The 21,378-nt window shown below is 41.6% G+C and overlaps 1 pseudogene; it reads right to left on the bottom strand.

Annotated features, from left to right (window-relative positions):
- Positions 1–332: 332 nt before the first annotated feature.
- LOC140454416 (NACHT, LRR and PYD domains-containing protein 3-like) lies at positions 333–21,076 on the bottom strand (annotated as a pseudogene).
- Between the last annotated feature and the right edge of the window lie 302 nt (positions 21,077–21,378).

Genomic DNA, 21,378 nt, shown 5'->3' with positions numbered 1-21,378 from the left:
ATATATTGAGTATAGGAGTTGGGAAATCATGTTGCAGCTGTGCAGGACATGGATTAGGCCACTGTTGGAATATTGCATGCAATTGTAGTCTCCTTCCTATTGGAAAGATGTTGTGAAACTTGAAAGGGTTAAGAAAAGATTTACAAGGATGTTGCCTGGATTGGAGGATTTGAGCTATAGGGAGAGACTGAACAGGCTCGGGCTGTTTTCCTTGGAGCGTCGGAGGCTAAGGGATGACCTTATAGAGGTTTACAAAATTATGAGGGGCATGGATAGGGTAAATAGGCAAAGTCTTTTCCCAGGGGTCGGGGAATCCAGAACTCGAGGGCATAGGTTTAGAATGAGAGGGGAAAGATATAAAAGAGACCTAAGAGGCAACTATTTCACGCAGAGGGTGGTACGTGTATGAAATGAGCTGCCAGAGGAAGTGGTGGAGGATAGTACAATTGCAACGTTTAAGAGGCATTTGGATGGGTATAGGAATAGGAAGGGTTTGGAGGGATCTGGGCCGGGGTGCTGGCAGGTGGGACTAGATTGGGTTGGGATATCTGTTTGGCATGGACAGGTTGGACTGAAGGGTCTGTTTCCATGCTGTATGACTCTATGACATGAGTGAGGTCACATTTGGAATACTGTACGCAGTTCTAGATGCTCTACTGTAGAAAGTAACTATCAAACTAGAAAGAGGGCAGTCAGGATTTACTAGGATGTTACCTGGACTGGAAGGTTTGAGCTACAAGAAGAGATGAGATAGGATGGGACATTTTCCCCTGGAGCGCAGGAGATTTAGGGGTGACCTTATACAGAACTATAAAATCATGAGAGACGTAGATAAGGTAGGTAGCCAGCAGCTTTTCCCCAAGGGAGTCTAAAACTCTGGGGCATATGTTTTAAGGTGAGAGGGGAGAGATACAAAAGGGTATAGAGAGGCAGTTTTCTTTACACTGAGGATGGTGAGTGTCTGAAATGGGCTGCCAGAGGTGGTGGAAGTGAGTGCAATTTCATCGTTTAAGAAACATTTAGACAGGTGTATGGATGGGTTAGATACGGGGGGTACATGGACCAAACACAGGCAAAAGGGACTAGTTTAATGGTGAAAAGTGGACAGCATAGCCACGCTGGCCGAAAGGCCTGTTTCTATGATGGCGATCTCTCGGACTCTTTTATAAAAGCTTCACAGTCACAGCTCCATCTCCCTGTGCTCGACGGTGAATATCACCCACACATCGACACTCACCAACTGCGACTGAAAGTTTCTACTGAATACTCCACATCGTTCCCATTCTATTTCAGAATTCCAGGAATAGTTTTTCTTGAGCCAATGTAATATCTCATGTGTTTCACTTGATGGAGGTGAGAGAAATACACCTCTCACTAATATCAAGTCCAAATAGTTAGCAATTTCTTGATCCTTTGATCACACAAATACTCGGACACCAGCCCTGCATTCTCTCAGTGATCGGAGCTGCTTCTTTCCATCTGAACTGAACTGATTCCTCCATAATCTAAGAAAGAAATTAATGATTAATAACCAACCAATTAATAAAGTTCAAATGACAGAATCATTCATAATTTTCCAATTGAAACACACATTTTGAAATCAATCTTTGAGCAGCTACACAGTAACAAATGGGTGTAAGTGGTGGGGGAGAGAGAATCTAATGAGCTGCTGCACACACAGACAGTGCTGTAAGAAACTAAGGTGTTGATATTTGGGGAATGATGTAAATTGAGGATGTAGTTGGACTGGGGGAAATCACATTGGACTTGTAATGCAGTGACCTAGAGTACAAATACCAGCAACTGTCTGAATTTTATCTCAAATAATTAATCCATCTGGAATTGAAAGTTAGTTTCATAGTCACCATTGTCAAACCTAATCAGTGATTGCTGTAAATACACATCTGCTTCACTCATGTCCATCACCAAAGGGAATCTGGGAATCTTACCTGGTCTGGCCCAGAGGTATTTTCAGAAGACATTAAATAGTTCTGACTGATATATAATGTGTGGTTAAAGATGTATGTTTCAGATATGAATATGGAATGAAAATGGGATGGATATCTGGTTTCAACTTCGGCACTAAAAAGTTTACAACACACATAATTAACACGGTAATGACTCCTTCCTAACGACTGGTATCAAGACAGATATGGGCAAGGATTTTTATTTTGCTGATTTTTCATCAATTCACACTGAAATGTCGATTGCACTTTGAACACCACCTCAAAGACGTGCTTCAAATGGCAAATGGCAAAGACTGGGGAGCATCAGATTCTCAGTAGCAACACAAGGGACCAAATTCGTTAATTCGTGAGGACATTGTCAACCAGACTAGACCTGAAACTCACGCAAAGGGAACCAATAAGAAATAACAACTTGTTTCAACTTAATGAGATGGGAATCGCAGAGGCCATGGGGCTCAGCAGGAGAAAGAGCATCCACCAGAGGGTGGTAGTGAGAAGTGACTGAGGAAAATTCTGGGAGTTGAATCACTAGAACAGGGAAGGAGATTGCTGACTGTTCAGTGTCAAAGAACAGCTGGATTAACCCCTGGAAAGGGAGGGTAAACAGCAGTGTGTGTGATTCAGGCGGGAACTAACAATCAACAACTTTAAGGCAGAGCAAAGAGTGTCTTTAAGCAAGGTGACGGTCCTCCAGAAGCAGTTGATGTTTGTCTCGGTGTGCGTCCCGGGGAACAGAATGAAGAGCACAGTCTTGCGTCATGGAGCTACTCAGGACGAACCTTGACAAAGGCCACTGCATCTTTCTCCAGACTTCCTTTGCAAAGACAAATTCCAGAAGGAGATGTGTGACAGTCTCTCTCCCTCCCACAACCCCTTAGAGAGTAGCATGCTGAGGCGAAGAGAGAGAGAGAGAGAGAGACAGACAGACAGACAGAGGCAGAGAGAGAGAGAGAGACAGAAAAAGAGAAAAAAAAGAGAAGAGGATTCAACGACAGGAGCAGGGCTGTCGAGTTGCCTACATGCAGTGCCTTGGTGAGACCACACCTGAAGTCATGTGTATAGTTTTTGTCCCTTATCTAAGGAAGGACATTCATGCATAGAAGGAATACAACAAAGGTTTCCCAGACTGATTCATGGGATAGCAGGACTGATGAATGAAGAGCGACTGGATCAGTTAGGACTATTTCCACTGTAGGTTAGAATAATATGGGGCACCTTTTAGAAACCGACAAAATTCTAACAGGAAAGGTCAGGGTAAACACAGGAAAGATGTTCCCAAGGTCCAGAACAAAGGGTCAATGTCTAAGGATCTGGGGTAGGCTATTTCGAGCTGAGATGAGGATAAATTTCTTCACTCAGGTTGAGGTGAGTCTGTGATATTCACTGTCAGAGAGAATGTTTGTTGGCTAAAACACTGAATGGTTGGAAAGAAAAAGTTAAATATTGTTCTCAAAAAGAACAGAAATTTCTGGTGAAACTCAGCAGGTTTACAGATAGAGAAACAGAGTCAGCTGTGTAGAAGGATCACTGGACTCGAAACATTAACTTTACTTTCTCTCCACAGATGCTGTCAGGCTTGTTGAGTTTCTTCAGCAATTTTGGCTTTTGTTTCAGGTTTCTACTATCTGTATTTCTTTGCTTTAGTATGTCATGTTGTGGCTGTGCAGGCCATTGCTTTGGCCACTTTTGAAATGCTGCATGCAGCTCTGGGCTTCTTGCTATAGGTAGGATGTTGTGAAAATTGAAATGGTTCAGAAAGGATTTACAAGGATGTTGCTGGGGTTGGAGGGTTTGATCTAGAGGGAGAGGCTGAATAGGCTGGGGTTGTTACCCTTGAAGCATGGGAGGCTGAGGGGTGACCTTATTGAGGTTTATAAAACAATGAGGAGCATGGGTGGGGCAAATAGACAAGATGTTTTCCCCAGGGTTGGGGGAGACCAAAACTAGGGGGCATAGGGTTAAGTTGAGGGGGCAAGATTTAAAAGGGTCCTAAGGGGCAACTTTTTCACACAGTGGGATGGTATGAGATTGGAATGAGCTGCCAGAGGAAGTAGTGGAGGCTGGTACAATTACAGCATATAAAAGGCATCTGGATGGGTTTATGAATGCGAAGGGTTGAGGGGGATTAGGGCCAAATGCTGTCAAATAGAGTCTGTGATGATGCTGCTCCTTTAACAAGGTTCTTTTGCACTTGGTTTTCTTCCCCCCAGAGAGATCGTAAAAGACACAGGTTCCAAAAGGTTTGGGTTTCAAAGGGTTTTCGGGCCAGTTTGATTATAGCTACAGATACTGCCTCCAGCAAAAAGTTTTATTTTTAAAAGAATTTGTGCAATGAAAGGGGAATGGTCACTTCCCCCAGCTCAGCTTTTCTCTGGTTTGATTTGGTTTTTGGACATCTGGCTATTCACTGAAAGCAGACAGGGAGTGTTTTGAGGCTGCTGATCCAAGAAACAGTTACGTGAAAGAAGCAGGTTCATGCTGATCCTCTCTGTCTGACATCTCTCTCCTGTAAGACCCGGTGTTTGATGCTACCTTTTGCGCCACAAGGTGTTTATGGGGATTGTTGCAAGTATAGAGAACAACAGGTAAAGTCTGTTTGGTTTTTGGATAGGTGAGGCTATTCTGCATTCAGTTCTCTTTGCTTCTATTTCATTGGGTAATCTTGTAAATAAATTTGGTTTTGTTTAAAACGAAGTGGATTGACCAATGGCACCTTCATCAGGTGGTTGTCCGGAGCAGCGCTCCAAAAGCTAGTGCTCCCAATTAAACCTGTTGGACTATAACCTGGTGTTGAGTGATTTTTAACTTTGTATACCCCAGTCCAACACTGGCAGCTCCACATCCTAACCTAATCTACTTCCATTTGCCAGCGCTTGCCCCATTTCCTTCCTATTCTTGTGTCCACCTAGATGCCTTTTAAACATCATAATTGTACCAGCCTCCACTATTTCTCTGGTTGCTCATTCCATACAAGCACCACCCTCTGCATGAAGAGGTTGCCCCTTAGGTCCCTTTTCAATGTTTCCCCTCTCACCCTAAACCTCTAGTTCTGGACTCCCCCATCCCAGAGAAAGACCTTGTCTATTTACCCTAACCATGGGACTCATTATTTTATAAACCTCTATAAGGTCACCCCTCAACCTCCGACGATCCAGAGAAAACAGAGTTTATTCAGCCTCTCCGTACAGCTCAAAGCCTCCAACACTGACAATAACTTTGTAAATCTTTTCTGAACCCTTCCAAGTTTCACAACATCCTTCCTCTCGGAGAGACACCAGAATTGCGCAGAATATTCCAAAAGTGGCCTAACCAATGTCATGTACAGCTTCAACATGACCTCCCAACTCCTATACTCAGTCCTCTGACCAATAAAGGAAAGCATACCAAATGCCTTCTTCACTATCCTATCTACCTGTGACTCCACTTACAAGGAACTACGAACCTGCACTTCAAGGTCTCTTTGTTCAGCACAGTCCCCAGGACCTTTCCATTAAGTGTATAAGTCATGCCCTGATTTGCCTTTCCAAACTGTATCACCTCACACTTATCTAAATTAAACTCCATCTGAACTAGATTAATTTGGGGTATCTGTTCAACATGGACAGTTAGACAAAAAAGCCTGTTTCTGTGCTGAACATCTCTATAACGCCAGGCAGATAAAGTTCTTCAGGGTTAAAGGGGTCAAGGATATCAAGGAGAAAACAGGAATAGGGTTTAAAGTTGGATAATCATTCATGGTATATATAATGATAGATCAGGGTCTATGGGCTGAATGGCCTGCTGCTGTTCTGATTTTCTATGTTCAGGTGAATTAATATGTTAAGCACCCCTGAAGAACTTGCTGTGGACATGACTTAAGGAAATTATTGTCTACAATACAATGGAAATGTTTAATGTTTTAACATATGCACTCACTGAATCAGCTCCAAATTCTTGCAGTTGATGATGAAGTTTCTCATTTTCGGAATGCAATCATCTGTGAATTTATTTCCATCCAGGTATAGCATTGACAATGATTCGCTCTGACTAAATGCCATCCTCAGGTCTTCAATGCAAGCTAATGTCAGATTGTTATCCTGCAAACTAAAGATTGATAATTACAAATCAGTTTTCAATACAGCTTGAAAAGATAAAAGAAATTCCACTGAGAAGGAAGAGCAATAATTGGATCAGCATAACAAAGTGAGAAAGCTTTTGAACCATCAGCCTCCTTTTCATTTTATTTGACTCAGTAATGACAAACTAATAATCAATTAACTTTAATGCTTTTAGTCTTTAACACTATTATTCCTTAATTGAAAGGCATTACTCTTAATTTTGAAAAGAATCAAACAGGGTACAGTGCAGGAGGAGGTGATTCGAGGCTCCGAATGAGCAATTCACTTCCTGCCACTCTGTATCCCGTGTCCCTGTGCACTGGGCCTTTCCATATCAAAGTTTAATTCCTTTTTGAACACTTCAGTTGAACCAGCCTCTGCCATGATGTCAGTCAGGCACAACATTCCAACCTTAACCAGTCACTGTGCAGAAAAGATGATCTCACATTGTTCTTGCTTCTTTTGGCAATTTCTTGAATTTTTGTGCTGATATACTTGATCATTTCATGGCAGTGAACAGTTTATTGCTACCGACTCTTTCCACTGAAATTATCATTTTTAATACTTCATTCAAATTACATCACAGCTTCCTTTCCTTCATGGAGACAGATCCAATGTTTGCAATCTATCTTCAGACCTTATGTTCATGATCCATGAAATCCTTTTCATGAGTCATTTCTTCCTTTCTCCGATGTCCTGCATCTCTCCTCAAGCATTGTAACAACGTGGGATGTAAACACATCAGCTTAGGCCAAATTGTATTAATTGAAGAAAAAAAATTAACTTTTTTACTTTCGTCTCTGAATCTTAACAACTCTTTTTGTTGAGAATCTGAAAATTGTGCTTCTCTAGTTGGAAGTGTGGTTTGAACTGGCTCCTGAATGATGGCTTAACTGTAACTTTAAAATAATGCTCTTTCCTCGATCTTTTAGCTAACGACCCTGTCCCATCATTCAGCATTTTAAACATCTCCATTGGTTACCATGTGACCATAATTTCCACAAAAAGATTCTGATTCAATTTCTCCCTAATATCTTCCTGTTGAAATTTGATTGAAGTCTAATATATACTTGTTGTGCAGAACAGAACAGAATACTCCAGGTGCAGTCTAGCAAGATCGAAGAATGTGGTGCTGGAAAAGCATAGTCGGTCAGGCAGCATCCGAGAAGCAGGAAAATCGACATTTCGAACATAAAGCCTTCATCAGGAGTCCTAATGAAGGGTTTATGTTCAAAACATCGATTCTTCTGCTCTTCGGATGCTGCCGGACTGGCTGTGCTTTTCCAGCACCACACTCTTGACTCTAATCTCCAGCATCTGCAGTCCTCACCTTCCCCTATATATTCAACAGTGGTCATGCCAAAGATACAGCAAATTCCCGACTTGCCACAAATCATTGCACATAAAATTTGGGGTTAATGTTGGGAAGATTACCTACTCCAATCGCTTTGTTTTGCATTCCGAATGCACCAAAGATGCAGACAAAATGTTGACTCCTGTATCTCCAATGTTATTGTCATTCAGCCTAACAGACAAGAAGGAAAAAACAATCTCTCTGATTAACATAGCATAAACTTCACCTTACAGAAACTCCATCCAATTGTTTCTCATTGACACACTGAGGCATGGGCAGATAGAACAGTGTTGTGCAGTATTAGAAAACAGATTGAAATCTTGCATAACTATTCTGACTGAATTAGTTGGTGACTAGTGAACACATATTTCAAACAATACGGCTGTAGCAGACATTGGTTAGGCCCCTGTTGGAATATTGTGTGCAATTCTGGTCTCCATCCGATTGGAAAGGTGTTCTGAACTTGAAAGGGTTCAGAAAAGATTTACAAAGATGTTGCCAGGGCTGGAGGATTTGAGCTATAGGGAGAGGCTGAACAGGCTGGGGCTGTTTTCCCTGGAGCATCGGAGGCTGTGGGGTGACCTTATAGAGGTTTACAAAAGTATGAGGGGCATGGATAGGCTAAGTAGACAAAGTCTTTTCCCTGGGGTTGAGTATTCCAGAACTAGAGGGCATAGGTTTAGGGTGAGAGGGGAAAGATATAAAAGAGACCTAAGGGGCAACCTTTTCACGCAGAGGGTGGTATGTGTATGGAATGAGCTGCCAGAGGATGTGGTGGAGGCTGGTACAATTGCAACATTTAAGAGGCATTTGGATGGGTATATGAATCGGAAGGGTTTGGAGGGAGATGGGCCAGGGCTGGCAAGTGGGACTAGGTTGGGTTGGGATATCTGATCGGCGTGGACAGGTTGGACTGAAGGGTCTGTTTCCGTGCTGTACATCTCTATGATTCTAAAAGATATTTTGATAAATACATGAGAAGGAAAGGTTTGGAGGGATATGGGCCTGGAGCAGGCAGGTGGGACTAGTTTAGTTTGGGATTACGTTCAGCATGGACTGGAGAGGGTCTGTTTCCATGTTATTTGACTCTGACAAGTTGAACGCAAGACAGAAAATTGATTGTCTTATCTCCAATTTTTTTAAACATTTGTGCAATTATATTCCATTGAACTCATCCATATGTAATCCAGCAAAGAGTAAAAGCAATGGTTAATTGTGAGGCATTATTGCCCTGCTTGGATAACACAACAAAGAAAAAGACTTATAGACATCAATCAATCAATAAATTCCTGCATCTCTATTGTATTTAACAATACACAAGCCATGTTTTCAGTTCCAAGCAGAATGGATAATAGTTCATCCCAACAGTCATGTAAAATATGTGGTGATGAGCTGCCCAATCTCCCTCCTGCTGAGGTGAATGGTGAATTTTGTGCTACCACAAAGGACAGATCATGCCTCCTGTAAATCACAGACTGTTGAACCTCTATTTCAAACCCACCCTGACCCTCACCCGTAACAGTTTCAGATACATGAATGGCAGCCTTGCTGTGTTAGCAACGTATTCTACATTGAACTAGGTACAGCATTCACTTACTATTTATCTAGTGAATGGTTGGGTCAAATACAATACCAGATTAGCTTTAGTTTGTAAAAGTAAACTGCAAAGGATGATATTCATCTCTGCAATGGCACACAATTGGTAACAGAGATTGGGTTCAACAGTTTGATTTGCCACCTGATCTCCATTGCTATTCTCTGTCGGTGAACTGTGTTCAGTCACACACCAGGTCTGTTCATTTAATTGAGGGCCTCTTAGGATTAGTGTTCAAACATTCGCCAACTTTTCATTTAATTTATTATTTCATCAATTTTGATTTGTAGCAGTGAACTGCAATGAGCTGGAAATGATCTTTGGATTGTGGACAGCAACTTGTGTTTCAACAAAACAAACAAACAAGCTGCTGTTTGTTCGCGAGGTGGGGCCTCACAGTTAATGACAGGTTAGCTCTTGATCAATAGGATCCTGTAGATGTTTCAGCACGGTGGGAGAGCAGCACATTGAACCAGATAAGAAATGTTTGGGCATTGATCAGGCCAGTACCTGGGAATTGTTGTGAACAAGCCTGGGATAGAACATAAAATCAAAAGAACTGCGGATACTGGACATAAGAAACAAAAACAAAAATTGAGGGAAAAGCGCAGCAGGTCTGGCAGCATCTGTGGATAGATATATTTTGGTCCAATGAGCTTTCCTCAGAACAGCAATTTCCATTTGTTTCTGGGAGAGAACGACATGGTCAAACATAGACATAGATCACGGTTTAAGTTGGTTTTGGGACTGTGCTTTTGAGAGAATGAACCTAGCTATTGATGTTACAGCATGAAGATTTAAATGCTCCCTGCCTAACCTTGTACTTTATTTCAGAATTTCAGTCCTCAGAGTGAATTCAAAGGTGGCACAGATCGATATCTTCAGAAAATTAACAAAGAAACCATCAAATATACATTGAGAATAAGATATGAAAACCACTTAATCTGGCCAGTTTTGTTACTTTATTTTAATTATCCCTTCACTGTGTTTATTTGTCTGTCTGTCTGTCTTTTGTGTGAATTGCCCTGGAAACAAGGTTATTGGTTTCAAACTTTGTTGTTTAATTTTGCTCTGCTAAAGTTCCTATATTGGTAATAAATTGCTTTTTTCTGTTTCAGTTATTAACCCACCGTCTAGGTTTCATTATCAACAGAGTCTGCGATTGGTTATAAAGTCTGGTTAGGAATTGTTCAGGTTAAAATCTTTGAAGGTTTTAATTTTACTCTGTTGTGAACACAGAGGTACGATGATTTGGCTCGGTTCTTTGTTTCCTTGTCATAGCACTAGTTAAAGACTTTGCCAGACTCCTTGTGGCTTTTGAATGTCTCACAGTGTAAGACCAACTAAGTTAGCCTGGTGCTTTTTTTTCTATTATAGTTTTCACTCAGTATCAAGGTCAATGCAGTAGTAGCATTAAAAATAAATAAAAAGCATGGAAAACTCCTTGACTCTCAGAAAAAAAACGAATAGTAATTGTGATTCAGCTACTATAGTGACAAATGGCTCAACAATTAGCACTGTTTCCTCACAGCACCAGGGATCTGGGTTTGATTCCACCCCTGGGTGACTGTCAGTGTGGAGTTTGCACATTCGCCCAGTGTCTGCGGGGGTTGCCTCTGGGTACTCTGGTTTCCTCCCACAGTCATCTATGTGCAGGCTAGATGGACTGATCGTGCTAAATTGCCCATAGTTTCCAGGGATGTGCAGACTAGATGGGTTATAGAGTCATAGAGATGTACAACAAGGAAACAGACCCTTTGGTCCAACTCATCCATACCGACCAGATATTCTTAATTAATCTAATCAAATTTGCCAGCATTTGGCTCATATCCCTCTAAATGATTCCTATTCATATACCCATCCAGATGCCTTTTAAATGTTGTAATTGCACCAGCCTCCACCACTTCCCCTGGCAGCTCATTCCATACCCACACCATCCTGCGTGAAGAAGTTGCCCCTTCAGTACCTTTTAAATCTTTCCCCTCTCACTCCCAGATCCCAAGGAAAAGACCTTGCCTATTTACCCTTAACATGTTCCTCATGACTTTATAAACTCTATATATAAGGTCACCCTCAGCCTTCAATGCTCCAGGGAAAACAGTCCCAGTCCATTCAGCCTCTCCCTTAGGTCAAACGCTCCAACCCTGGCAACATCCTTCTAAATCTTTTCTATAGCCTTTCATGTCCCTTGGGAAATGCAGGGATAGGGGAGGGGTCTGGATGGGATGCACTTCAGAGGGTTGAAGCAGACTAGATGGTCCAAATGACCGTTTTCTGCTCTGTAGAGATTCTATGATCCTATGAAATTCATATCAGTTGGAATTTATAAGAGAAAATCAATGGGTCATTGCTGACATGTTATCTAATTTCATCCGGATCAAACATACCTTAGAACTTTGCACTTGTGGATTGCAGGGGCCAATCGTTTGATCCCCTCCTCCTGAATATAACATTTCTCCAAATTCAACTCCATCACTGATTCACAAAGTTGTACAACATGAGACATTATAAAACAGTCCATTGGGTTCAATCTCAGTGCATTCTTTGGATTGGAGTCCCCAAAGTTCAAACGTTCCACAGATCCAATGGTCTTCTGAACTAAAGCTCTATTCTGAGACTCCGACAAATAATGGAATGTGTTCAGCAGTTTCCTCTTTCCAGTGACTCTGTCCAGGTTTTTGATTTCTGCCTGAACATTGGCCTGCAGCCAGTCTATCACCTGACAGGTCGTGTGATGAGACAGCGGACCCAGGAACGGTTCCAGATTTCGGGATGAAGTGGGTGTTGAAAGACCAACTAAAAATCGAATAAAAATCTCAAACCGACCATCATCCTTCTTAAAAGCACAGTGAAGCATTTCCACCACATTCTAATGCTTTGGACTCAAATACTGAGCCAGGGCGGCCAAGAATTCCTGGATGGTAAGGTGGAGAAATGTGTACACAATGTTTTTAGCTGTGTCATCCCTTTCCAAGATCTCCATCATGAATCCTGAAATGAATTTGCTGGACTCCAGCTGATGCTGAATGAAGTGATTCTCATTAAAAACAATTCTCCTTTTCGAAACTCCCTGGTAAGCCAATTCCCCGAGTCGCTGTAAAACCATCCGCTGGTCCTCAACATCTCGCTTGTGGTTGTCCAAGAGGTTGGAAAGGTAGATGGAGAAAAGTTGAGTGATGGTTTTGGGAAGAGGTTGCTTGCACTTCAGCTGTGTAAAGAGCGGGCCTAAGGTTGAGCAAATGATCCAGCAATATGAAGGGTTGTAGCACATGGTGTACAGGATCTCATTCTCCTCGACGTGTTTGAAGACATTGGTAGCGAGTTGCTCACTGCCAAAAAACTTTCTGAAAAACTCTTTTCTTTCATCAGCAAGAAAGCCCAGGATCTCAGCCCAAAGGTTGACATTGGCCTTTTCCAATGAGTTAAGGGCAGTCGGCCGGCTGGTAACCAGCACAGAACAACCTCTGAGCAGCTGTTGCTGTACCAGGGAGTGCACCATTTCAAAAACTTCACATCTGCAGTCAGGCGCAACACAGTGATTCGCAGAGACATCACCAGCCACGTGGCCAGTGAAATCAATCTGGTGTTTGTACTCATCTAATCCATCAAAAACCAAGAGAAGATATTCAGGTTTCATCCAGATATCTTCAATTATCTTTGCTAAATAAGGGTACTGATCCAATACCATTTCAGTCAGAGAAATGGCTCTGTTGATGGCATTAAGATTTCGAAATGTGAAATGTAGAACAAATTGGAACTGAGGATAGATGTTTCCTGCTGCCCATTCATGGACCATCCTCTGCACCATTGTTGTCTTACCAATGCCAGCCACTCCGCTAACCACCGTGGTGCCAGACAGGCTGGAGTGACCAAAACTGCTCCTGAATAATTGATCAATCCGGATTTTTTCAAGTTCACTGGTGACGTACTTCCGCTGCCATTCTTCATGTTCTCTGCCTCTGGAAAGGAGCTCATGTTCCACGAGTCTCCGTTCACGCAGAGTGGAAATAATGATAAGCTCTGTATATCGATCAGTGAGGGAAATGGTCGTTATTTTGCTGTCTCCTTTGATGGTGTGTTTGAACACATGCTCGGTTTGATGGAGGAGGTGTTGCTTGTGTTGATCTTGCATACCTTTCATGACAATGATCAAAATTATGTTGGCATTGTTCTTATTTGTTAATTAACTACATTAAAACAATTAACGAGAAGCAAGGAGTTTGAGTTGGGTAGCAATACAAAATATGGGAGTCAAATCCAAATTTTACTCCGCCGTGCTAGAAATTAATCTTGCCGAATAAATACTGAATGATAGTAGATTTTACATTATAACAGACAAGCCCCTCCACTCTATCGTCATCTCCATCTCCATTTGAGGAGAATTTAACATTGGAACATCTGAGAATCCAAATATTATCACATTGTTCACTTATTATTATTTACTGCATTCATTTTTGTTTTGTCTGTTGTCCCTAGTGGAGATAGTATCAGAGTGTTTCTAATATTGATGTCTGCTTCAATCTCAGACAATTTATACCTAATGTAAACATATAGCCCACTGGCTGAATAGGGACTGTGCATAACTCTCACTTTTTCAATGCTTACTGTTGGGAACAGGATGAAAACCAGTGATACAATTAAATGTGCTATGTGAACCATAATTATAAAATAACACTGTCGATGTATAAGGATCACATTGGGATCTTCCACCAATTTTATCAACTCATTGTCCATTTCAGTGCGAAAGCTGAAGCCTCTCATTGTACAGTCTAAGATTGTATGTGAATGGACTCCCTATCTATTCTGAATCTTCATGTGAATGTACCTATACCCAGTTTGACCCCATATTTGATTTCATGTTTTAACAAGTCCGAGACATAGATGAAGCAAATCTTATCTCGATATGAGCCTAAATATGTTTCCAAGTCAACTAATTGCCAGGCCAGACAATTGAGTACAGTCTTTGACACAGCCACCTGACGTCAGTAAGATTTCAGCAAATATGGGCTCTTCACAAATCCAATGTTTCAGTACTGTGTGTAGAAATGTGTTTCTGGGATATGTGACTTATTGAAAAACAATTCCTTATCTAGTCCTGGTTGATCAATTCGGTCAAGCTAATATCATTGTAGCCCTATTTGTGCCTTCATTCAATGCCCAAACAACATGTGTGCAATCTGATACATGTTGAACTCTACTACATATGCAGTTGGTAGAAATATGACACTTGGATGTTTAAAGATTCTGTTTCTATACGTGACCCATATCCTCACCTTCTTTAGGTCAATGTGTGTTTCAAGTCATTGCCCAGGGTGGAGCCAACATATGAATCAAGACCTTCTTCAACCAGTACATACATATCAGTTCACTCTGTCCACACTGTGGGACCATACTCTAACTTCTGTATTCACCAGATCTGACTTCATCAGGAACTAGTCTAGAACCAAATGTGATCCTATAAATGACATCATCTTTACTCAGTCTGTCATGTATTTGATTCAAGCTTTAACTGGGTCTGGAGCTCTATGTGACTCCAGCCCAATATAGACTTTGTAGACTCTGAGACTCTGGTGATATTGAGGTTTACATTTGCATAAAGGCACCCTAAGGCCGAGTATTGACAGTAAAAGCAAGACTTCTTTTCAGATCCTGATGTGACTGAAGGGAAAAGAAATAATGGCCTGACAAAGTACCAGGGAAGATTTTGAAACCAACTGACTTGCAAAGCTGATTGTGACCTTGTGGTTCAGCATCTAAAACTGGAAAGTTGGGCTCAGTCTGCTCCAGAGCAGCTGGGAAAATCAAAATTAGCATTCAGCAATTTCCAACAAAGCTCAATATCACACATGTGGCATTGAATTTGTCCATGCCCAAGTTCCAGTTCATTTGCTTCGTGTTGTAACTTTGATTGCATTTTATAGAAACAGTTAATGGTAATAATTTGGAGGGTTTGTTTCCTTTCAGTGATGAAATGTGAGACACAAATAAAATGTTAGAACTTAATTAATGCAGTACATTTTTATGATTAACGATTACTTTTATTTTGACTTACCTTTGAGGTGATCTGATAGCTCTCCTTCCATCTCTCCGATGGTGCATTATAAAGCAAGTCAAAACCTGGGAAAGATGTTTCATTTCATTAGTAGTGTGTGGCAGCCTCACCCATTAAAGAGGCAACCATGTTTGATTGCTAGAAATAATTGGACCGTACAATACCTCTGCTCTGAATTTCTTTCAGAATGAGTTTCAGTTTTGGCTTTGATTCTTGCATTTTCACCAATGTTTCCCAAAATATTCGTTCTCTGCAGCCATTGGTTGTGGTCAGTGTGCTCAGAAGATGTTTTGCTGCTTCCTTTCTCTGTTGATGCTCTGACAGATTACGGATATACTGGAATAAAAGAGAAGAACAGGTAAAATAGAAAGGGAAACGGGAAAAGGGAAACAATAGATGAAGGAACGGAATGGAAGAATGAATTGATGGAGGAAATGAGGGAAAAAGATGGGAAAGAAAGAAACAAAGGAAGAACAATGGAATAAACCAGAAAAGGAAGAAATAGAAAGGAAAACAATGAAAGAGAGAAAATGATAAACAGCAGTGTCGGAATTGTGAAAAGCTGTTACATTAATGATGTTCCTTTGGTGAAGAATATTAATCTCAGCACACTGATGAGACCTTCCCTCCCCTTGTGAAGAAGTACTATGAGGGAGACATTAGTAGTAGGCAAAAACAAGGGCTGCAGATGCTGGAAACCAGATTCTAGATTAGAGTGGTGCTGGAAAAGCACAGCATTTCAGGCAGCATCCGAGAAGCAGGAAAATCGATGTTTTGGGCAAAAGCCCTTCATCAGGAATAGAGGAATCTATTGGATATGACATGAAACTTGCAGTTAACAAGTTATGTGATAAACAAAACCGGACTCTACAATATTGGAAGTGGAAGTTTTGGGGTTTGGGTTTGAATCCATAACACTTGAACTATGATGCGAACATGAGATCCATGTTGTCACTTTAATAGCTAGAACCACAACACCTTCATTGAATTCCTACATTAAAAGTGGACTAGTTTCACTGCTATATCCAAAGAAACAAAAAGGAAATCCAAAACAATAAATTAGAAATTTTGTAGGAAACATTGAAAAGTTTGTAATTACCAGGATTTTATTGCAGTAAGAATTGAAAGGATATCAACGGTCATTATGGTATTTGGGACAATTTGGGTAACTAGTTCTGATAACATCATGAAACTCCAATAATTGAAGTCATAAATATCCTTCAGCTCACCAACAGACACAATATTAACATCACTGCAACTGCATGAAGTTTTGCCTTTTCAACATGTGTGCTTACAAAGAACGAAGAACAAAGAGAATTTACAGTCCAGGAACAGGCCCTTCGGCCCTCCAAGCCTAAGCCGATCCAAATGTACTGTCTAAACCTGTCGCCCAATTCCTAAGCATCTGTATCCCTCTGCTCCCCACCTACTCATGCATCTGCCCAGACACATCTTAAATAAATCTACTGTGCCTGCCTCTACCACCTCTGCTGGCAACGCGCTCCAGACACCCACCACCCTCTGTGTGAAGTACTTGCCGTGTGTATCCCCCTTAACTCTTCCATCTCTCACCTTGAAAGCGTGACCTCTTGTTATTGAATCCTTCACCCTGGGTAAAAGCTTACCTCTATCCACCCTGTCTATATCCTTTATGATTTTGTAAACCTCAATCAGGATCCCCCTCAATCTCCTTTTTTCTAATGAAAATAAACCTAACCTACTCAACCTCCCTTCATAGCTAACACCTTCCAGACCAGACAATACCCTCGTAAACCTAAACTGCAACCTCTCCAAAGCGTCCACATCCTTTTGGTAATGTGGCGACCAGAACTGTACACAGTATTCTAAATGTGGCCGAACCAATGTCTTGTACAATTTTAACATGACTTGCCAGCTGTTATATTCAATACCCCGTCCAATGAAGGCAAGCATACTGTATGTCTTCTTGACCAGTCTATCCACCTGTGCAGCAACCTTCAGGGTACAATGGACCTGCACTCCTAGATCTCTCTGCTCATCAACTTTTCCCAAGGCTCTTCCATTCATTGTATAATTCACTCTTGAATTAGTCTCGCCTAAATGCATCACCACACATTTGTCTGGATTGAAAACCATCTGCCACTTTTCCGCCCAACTCTCCAGTCTATCTATACCCTCCTGTATTCTCTGACAGTCCCTTATGCTTTCTGCTACTCCACCAATCTTCGTGTCATCTGCAAACTTGCTGATCATACCAACCTTCCAGATCATTTATGTATATCACAATCAACAGTGGCCCCAACACTGACCCCTGTGGACCACCACTGGTTACCTTTCTCCATTTCAAGAAACTCCCTTCAACTACTACTCTCTGTCTCCTGTTGCTCAACCAGTTCTTTATCCACCTAGCTAGAACACCCTGCACACCATGTGACTTCACTTTCTCCATTAGTAAGGCATTTGATAAGGTTCCCCATAGTAGACTAAAGTCCATGCATACGACATCAACAGCCCTTCCTTCATCTATCAACTTGGTCACTTCCTCAAAGAACTCTAATAAGTTGGTAAGGCATGATCTCCCCCGCACAAAACCATGTTGTCTATCACTGATAAGCCCATTGTTTTCCAAATATAAATAGATCCTATCCCTCAGTACCTTCTCCAGCAACTTTCCCACCACCGATGCCAGGCTCACTGGTCTGTAGTTACCCGCAATATCCCTACTACCCTTCTTGTAAAGGGGGACAACATGAGCAACCTTCCAGTCCTCCGGCACCTCACCTGTATTTAAGGATGAGCTGAAAATGTGTTGCTGGAAAAGCGCAGCAGGTCAGGCAGCATCCAAGAAACACAAGAATCGACGTTTCGGTCATAAGCCCTTCTTCAGGGTTACTCTTCGGAGGATCGGTATGGACTTGTTGGGCTGAAGGGCCTGTTTCCACACTGTAAGGAATCTAATCTAATCTACCAAGTCAAAAAAACTTCACAAGGGGTTGTAATTCCTCACTTTTGATGATCTGGACAGGACACTTCTTCAAGAGTCCCTCAACATTACCTGCCTCAGTGACATGAGTGGCACCTTACTGGTACTTGAACTTGAACTTCATAAGGTGACCTGTTTAAAACTTGACAACACATTTCTTATTTTTTTTAGATTCCCTACAGTGTGGAAACAGGCCCTTCGAAGAGTAACCTACCCAGACCCATTTCCCTCTGACGAACGCACCTAACCTATGGGCAATTTAACATGGCCAACTCACCTGACCTGCACATCTTTGGACTGTGGGAGGAAACCGGAGCACCCGGAGGAAACCGACGCAGACACGGGGAGAAACGTGCAAACTCCCAGGCAGTTGCCTGAGGCTGGAATTGAACCTGGGACCTTGGTGCTGTGAGGCAGCAATGCTAACCACTAAACCACCGTGCCGCCCATGACAATGTTTCACTTATTTCTAGGTCGAGCCAAACTTAGCTCTCTCAGTTCTGAATGACACAATGACCATAGTGTTCGGGCTTAAACCAAAAGCTGCATACAACATAAACGGAAGAATTCCATCATAATCGATTTGGAAACGGAACTCAATGGGTATTCCAGTGTCTCCCTTAAAACCGCTGACCCCAATCCCTCCCCACCATGGTATTTTTATTTGTGCTCTCTGCTAGAATCTTGTTGCTTGCAGAGCACACACAAGCTATTCTTCCCAGTGAAATATTCATCATGGCATTTCTTCCATCTCGCTAAAACTGATCTGTTATCCTGACATTCTCTGTCATGTGGTTTTCATCATCACATGATTTCATCCACGAACCACTAAGCCATGGGGTCCCACCTCACTAATTTCTATTTTGCTCTCAGTTCGTTATCGGTCCTTCAAGTAAACAACTTTTCATTATTTTTTTTTCTTTTGAAAAAAATATTGTTTCAGTATTTTCTATTTTCTGGTGCATTTTTATTTTTGTACCCCTGACCCTTACTTTTACTGTTTTTCATATCATTAATGAGATGCACAACCTTGTTACTTTTCCTGAAACTTCCAAAGGTTCCTTCAAATACATGCCCACTTCAATCATTTTACTGATTAATAATAGAATAATGGAAAAATTCTATAATATAACTTACAGCGTAATTTCCATTGCTCAATGAATCAGTTGCTGTTAATGTCAGGGCAATGCTCTCCACCAAGTCTAATATTGCATCCTCCAATCTCTCACAGTAGAATCGGGTAATCAGGTTTAACTCCCTGTCGCTGTAACTATTCAGCAATTGACTAATTCCTTTTCCATCACCGTCTGTCAGAAGAAAGTGAACAAAACATGCAATTAAAAAATCTGATGTAAAAAGCTAAAGAAATATCACACCAAAAACCTTCTACTTTCAACCATTGATACAAAATATTAATTTGCAATAAATAATTGTGCGATTTTACTTGCAGACTCTTCCTGTCTTTATGTAGCAATTTCACAAGGATTAATGGTCTCTTTCTCCTCCTACATGACAGAGTCAAAAACTTAAATTGTTTCAGTTCTCATTAGTTATTTCTAATCACTCTGCCCATAGATATTACACATTTAGGGTAGCAGGCTGAACTTGAACACACTTAAGAATTCTAACCCTGCACCATAGGAGCCCTTCATTGCTGTGTTTTATTAGTCTATATTTCTACCCAGAAGTGTTATCACACAAAAATGAGTTCTTTCCCACTGCAACTTCTTTTTTTTGTATAATGAGCAGCCACCACCAGTAAAAACTCATGTATATCCAATTGATGATTTACAAGCGCAGCCTTTTTTGGGCAATGCAATACCAAATATAAACGTGGCAGCGGACGTAGTAGGAAGAGAGGGAAGGGATAAAGTCGAAATGGAGTTGGACGGGAAATAAAGCACTGTATGCCTCTGTGGTGCTCCATCCCTCTAAAGGCATTGAGATGGACATTCTGCGCCCCATCTCCAAGGACACCCGGGCTTGAATGGAACCACAGAAGGACAGATAGTTACCTCCCTCCACAGCCACACTGCCAAGACCTGTTTACAACCAGCCTGGCCATCCAATTGATGTTATGAGCTGGTTCAGTAAACTGAATTGTGTTTCCATGTAGCAGGATCGTGAGCCTAGATAATCTCTCCTGCTGCCACAGATCATGTATGAGGGGATAAAACAACTGTTTTTGTTCATAGGTGGTCTGCCCAGTGGCCAAGCACCAAATACCATTCATCTGCAAGTTGTGCTCAGGCTATGCAGTCTCCTGAGATGCCTGCCATGCTGTTTCCCATTCTGATAGCAACAGTTACTTCTCAGCCTTTCCTGAAATTGTAACATTCTATCCTGGAGGGTCTGATACTCATCAGGGAATATTGCCAGTCACACAACTGATCTTTGAACTTTACCTTTTCCATTTCTTCCTTTCATTGAAGTACATTGTATTTGTCCCACATTTACTCCATCCGTCATAATTTTGCATTTGTTCACAAGCTAAACAAAAGAATATGTACCATTGTTGTTAGACTGATCAAAATGCTGGCGGAATTTTGTTGCTGCTGCTATTCAACAAATGGAAGCAAACTACATTCTAATAACAGCAAATAGATCGTGTTGATATCAAAACACTAAAAATATTTAACTGTATTGATTAAGATGAAGAGTCATCTAGACTCGAAACGTTAGCTTGTTCTCCCTCTGTGAATGCTATCTGACCCGCTGTGATCTCCAGCATTTGTTGTTTTCAGTTCCGATTCCAGCATCTGCAGTCATTTGTTCCCGCACCTTGATTAAGATCTCAGAGTGTTACCTTCTGGTTATATGATTGTCGTAGAGATCGACAGCACAGAAGAAGGTGATCCCGATTTATCCCCTTTTTCACACCTCTCTCAGTGACAGGTTGAGCAGATTAATATTTAACTGACACTGTCAACACCCAGCACAGTCAAGGCTTCCTGTGACCCGGCATGAAACGGTCTCACTCAGTGGGAGCTTCCACATCAATCCCGAAGGAGCGGGCTCGGGTTTGAGGACACACCTTGAGGGGCTGAGGCAGCGGAAGGAGCTTCCGGGGCCAGACCTGGAGGGGAGTGACGTCACAATGCCAAAGTTACGTTTTGGACAGAAGGGCTGCTGATTGGGCAGTAACGGTCAGATGACTCACTCTGTTCTTACCTGAAACCTCCATTCACCTTGCCCTCCCCATCAGGTTTAAGGGCAATGGGAGTCAGGCTGGTGGGGGAGCAGTACAGTCCTGGGATTAAGAGTGGGACCGAGACTGCTATTTCTAGAATTAATTGCATATTTATTGTTCTTTAATGAGATTTTAATTCTAGGGCTATCTAGTTTACTGTAA

Source organism: Chiloscyllium punctatum, chromosome 29 (genome assembly GCF_047496795.1).
Source record: "Chiloscyllium punctatum isolate Juve2018m chromosome 29, sChiPun1.3, whole genome shotgun sequence".
Classification (NCBI taxonomy): Eukaryota; Metazoa; Chordata; class Chondrichthyes; order Orectolobiformes; family Hemiscylliidae; genus Chiloscyllium; species Chiloscyllium punctatum.
This window is presented reverse-complemented; position numbering and strand designations above follow the sequence as displayed.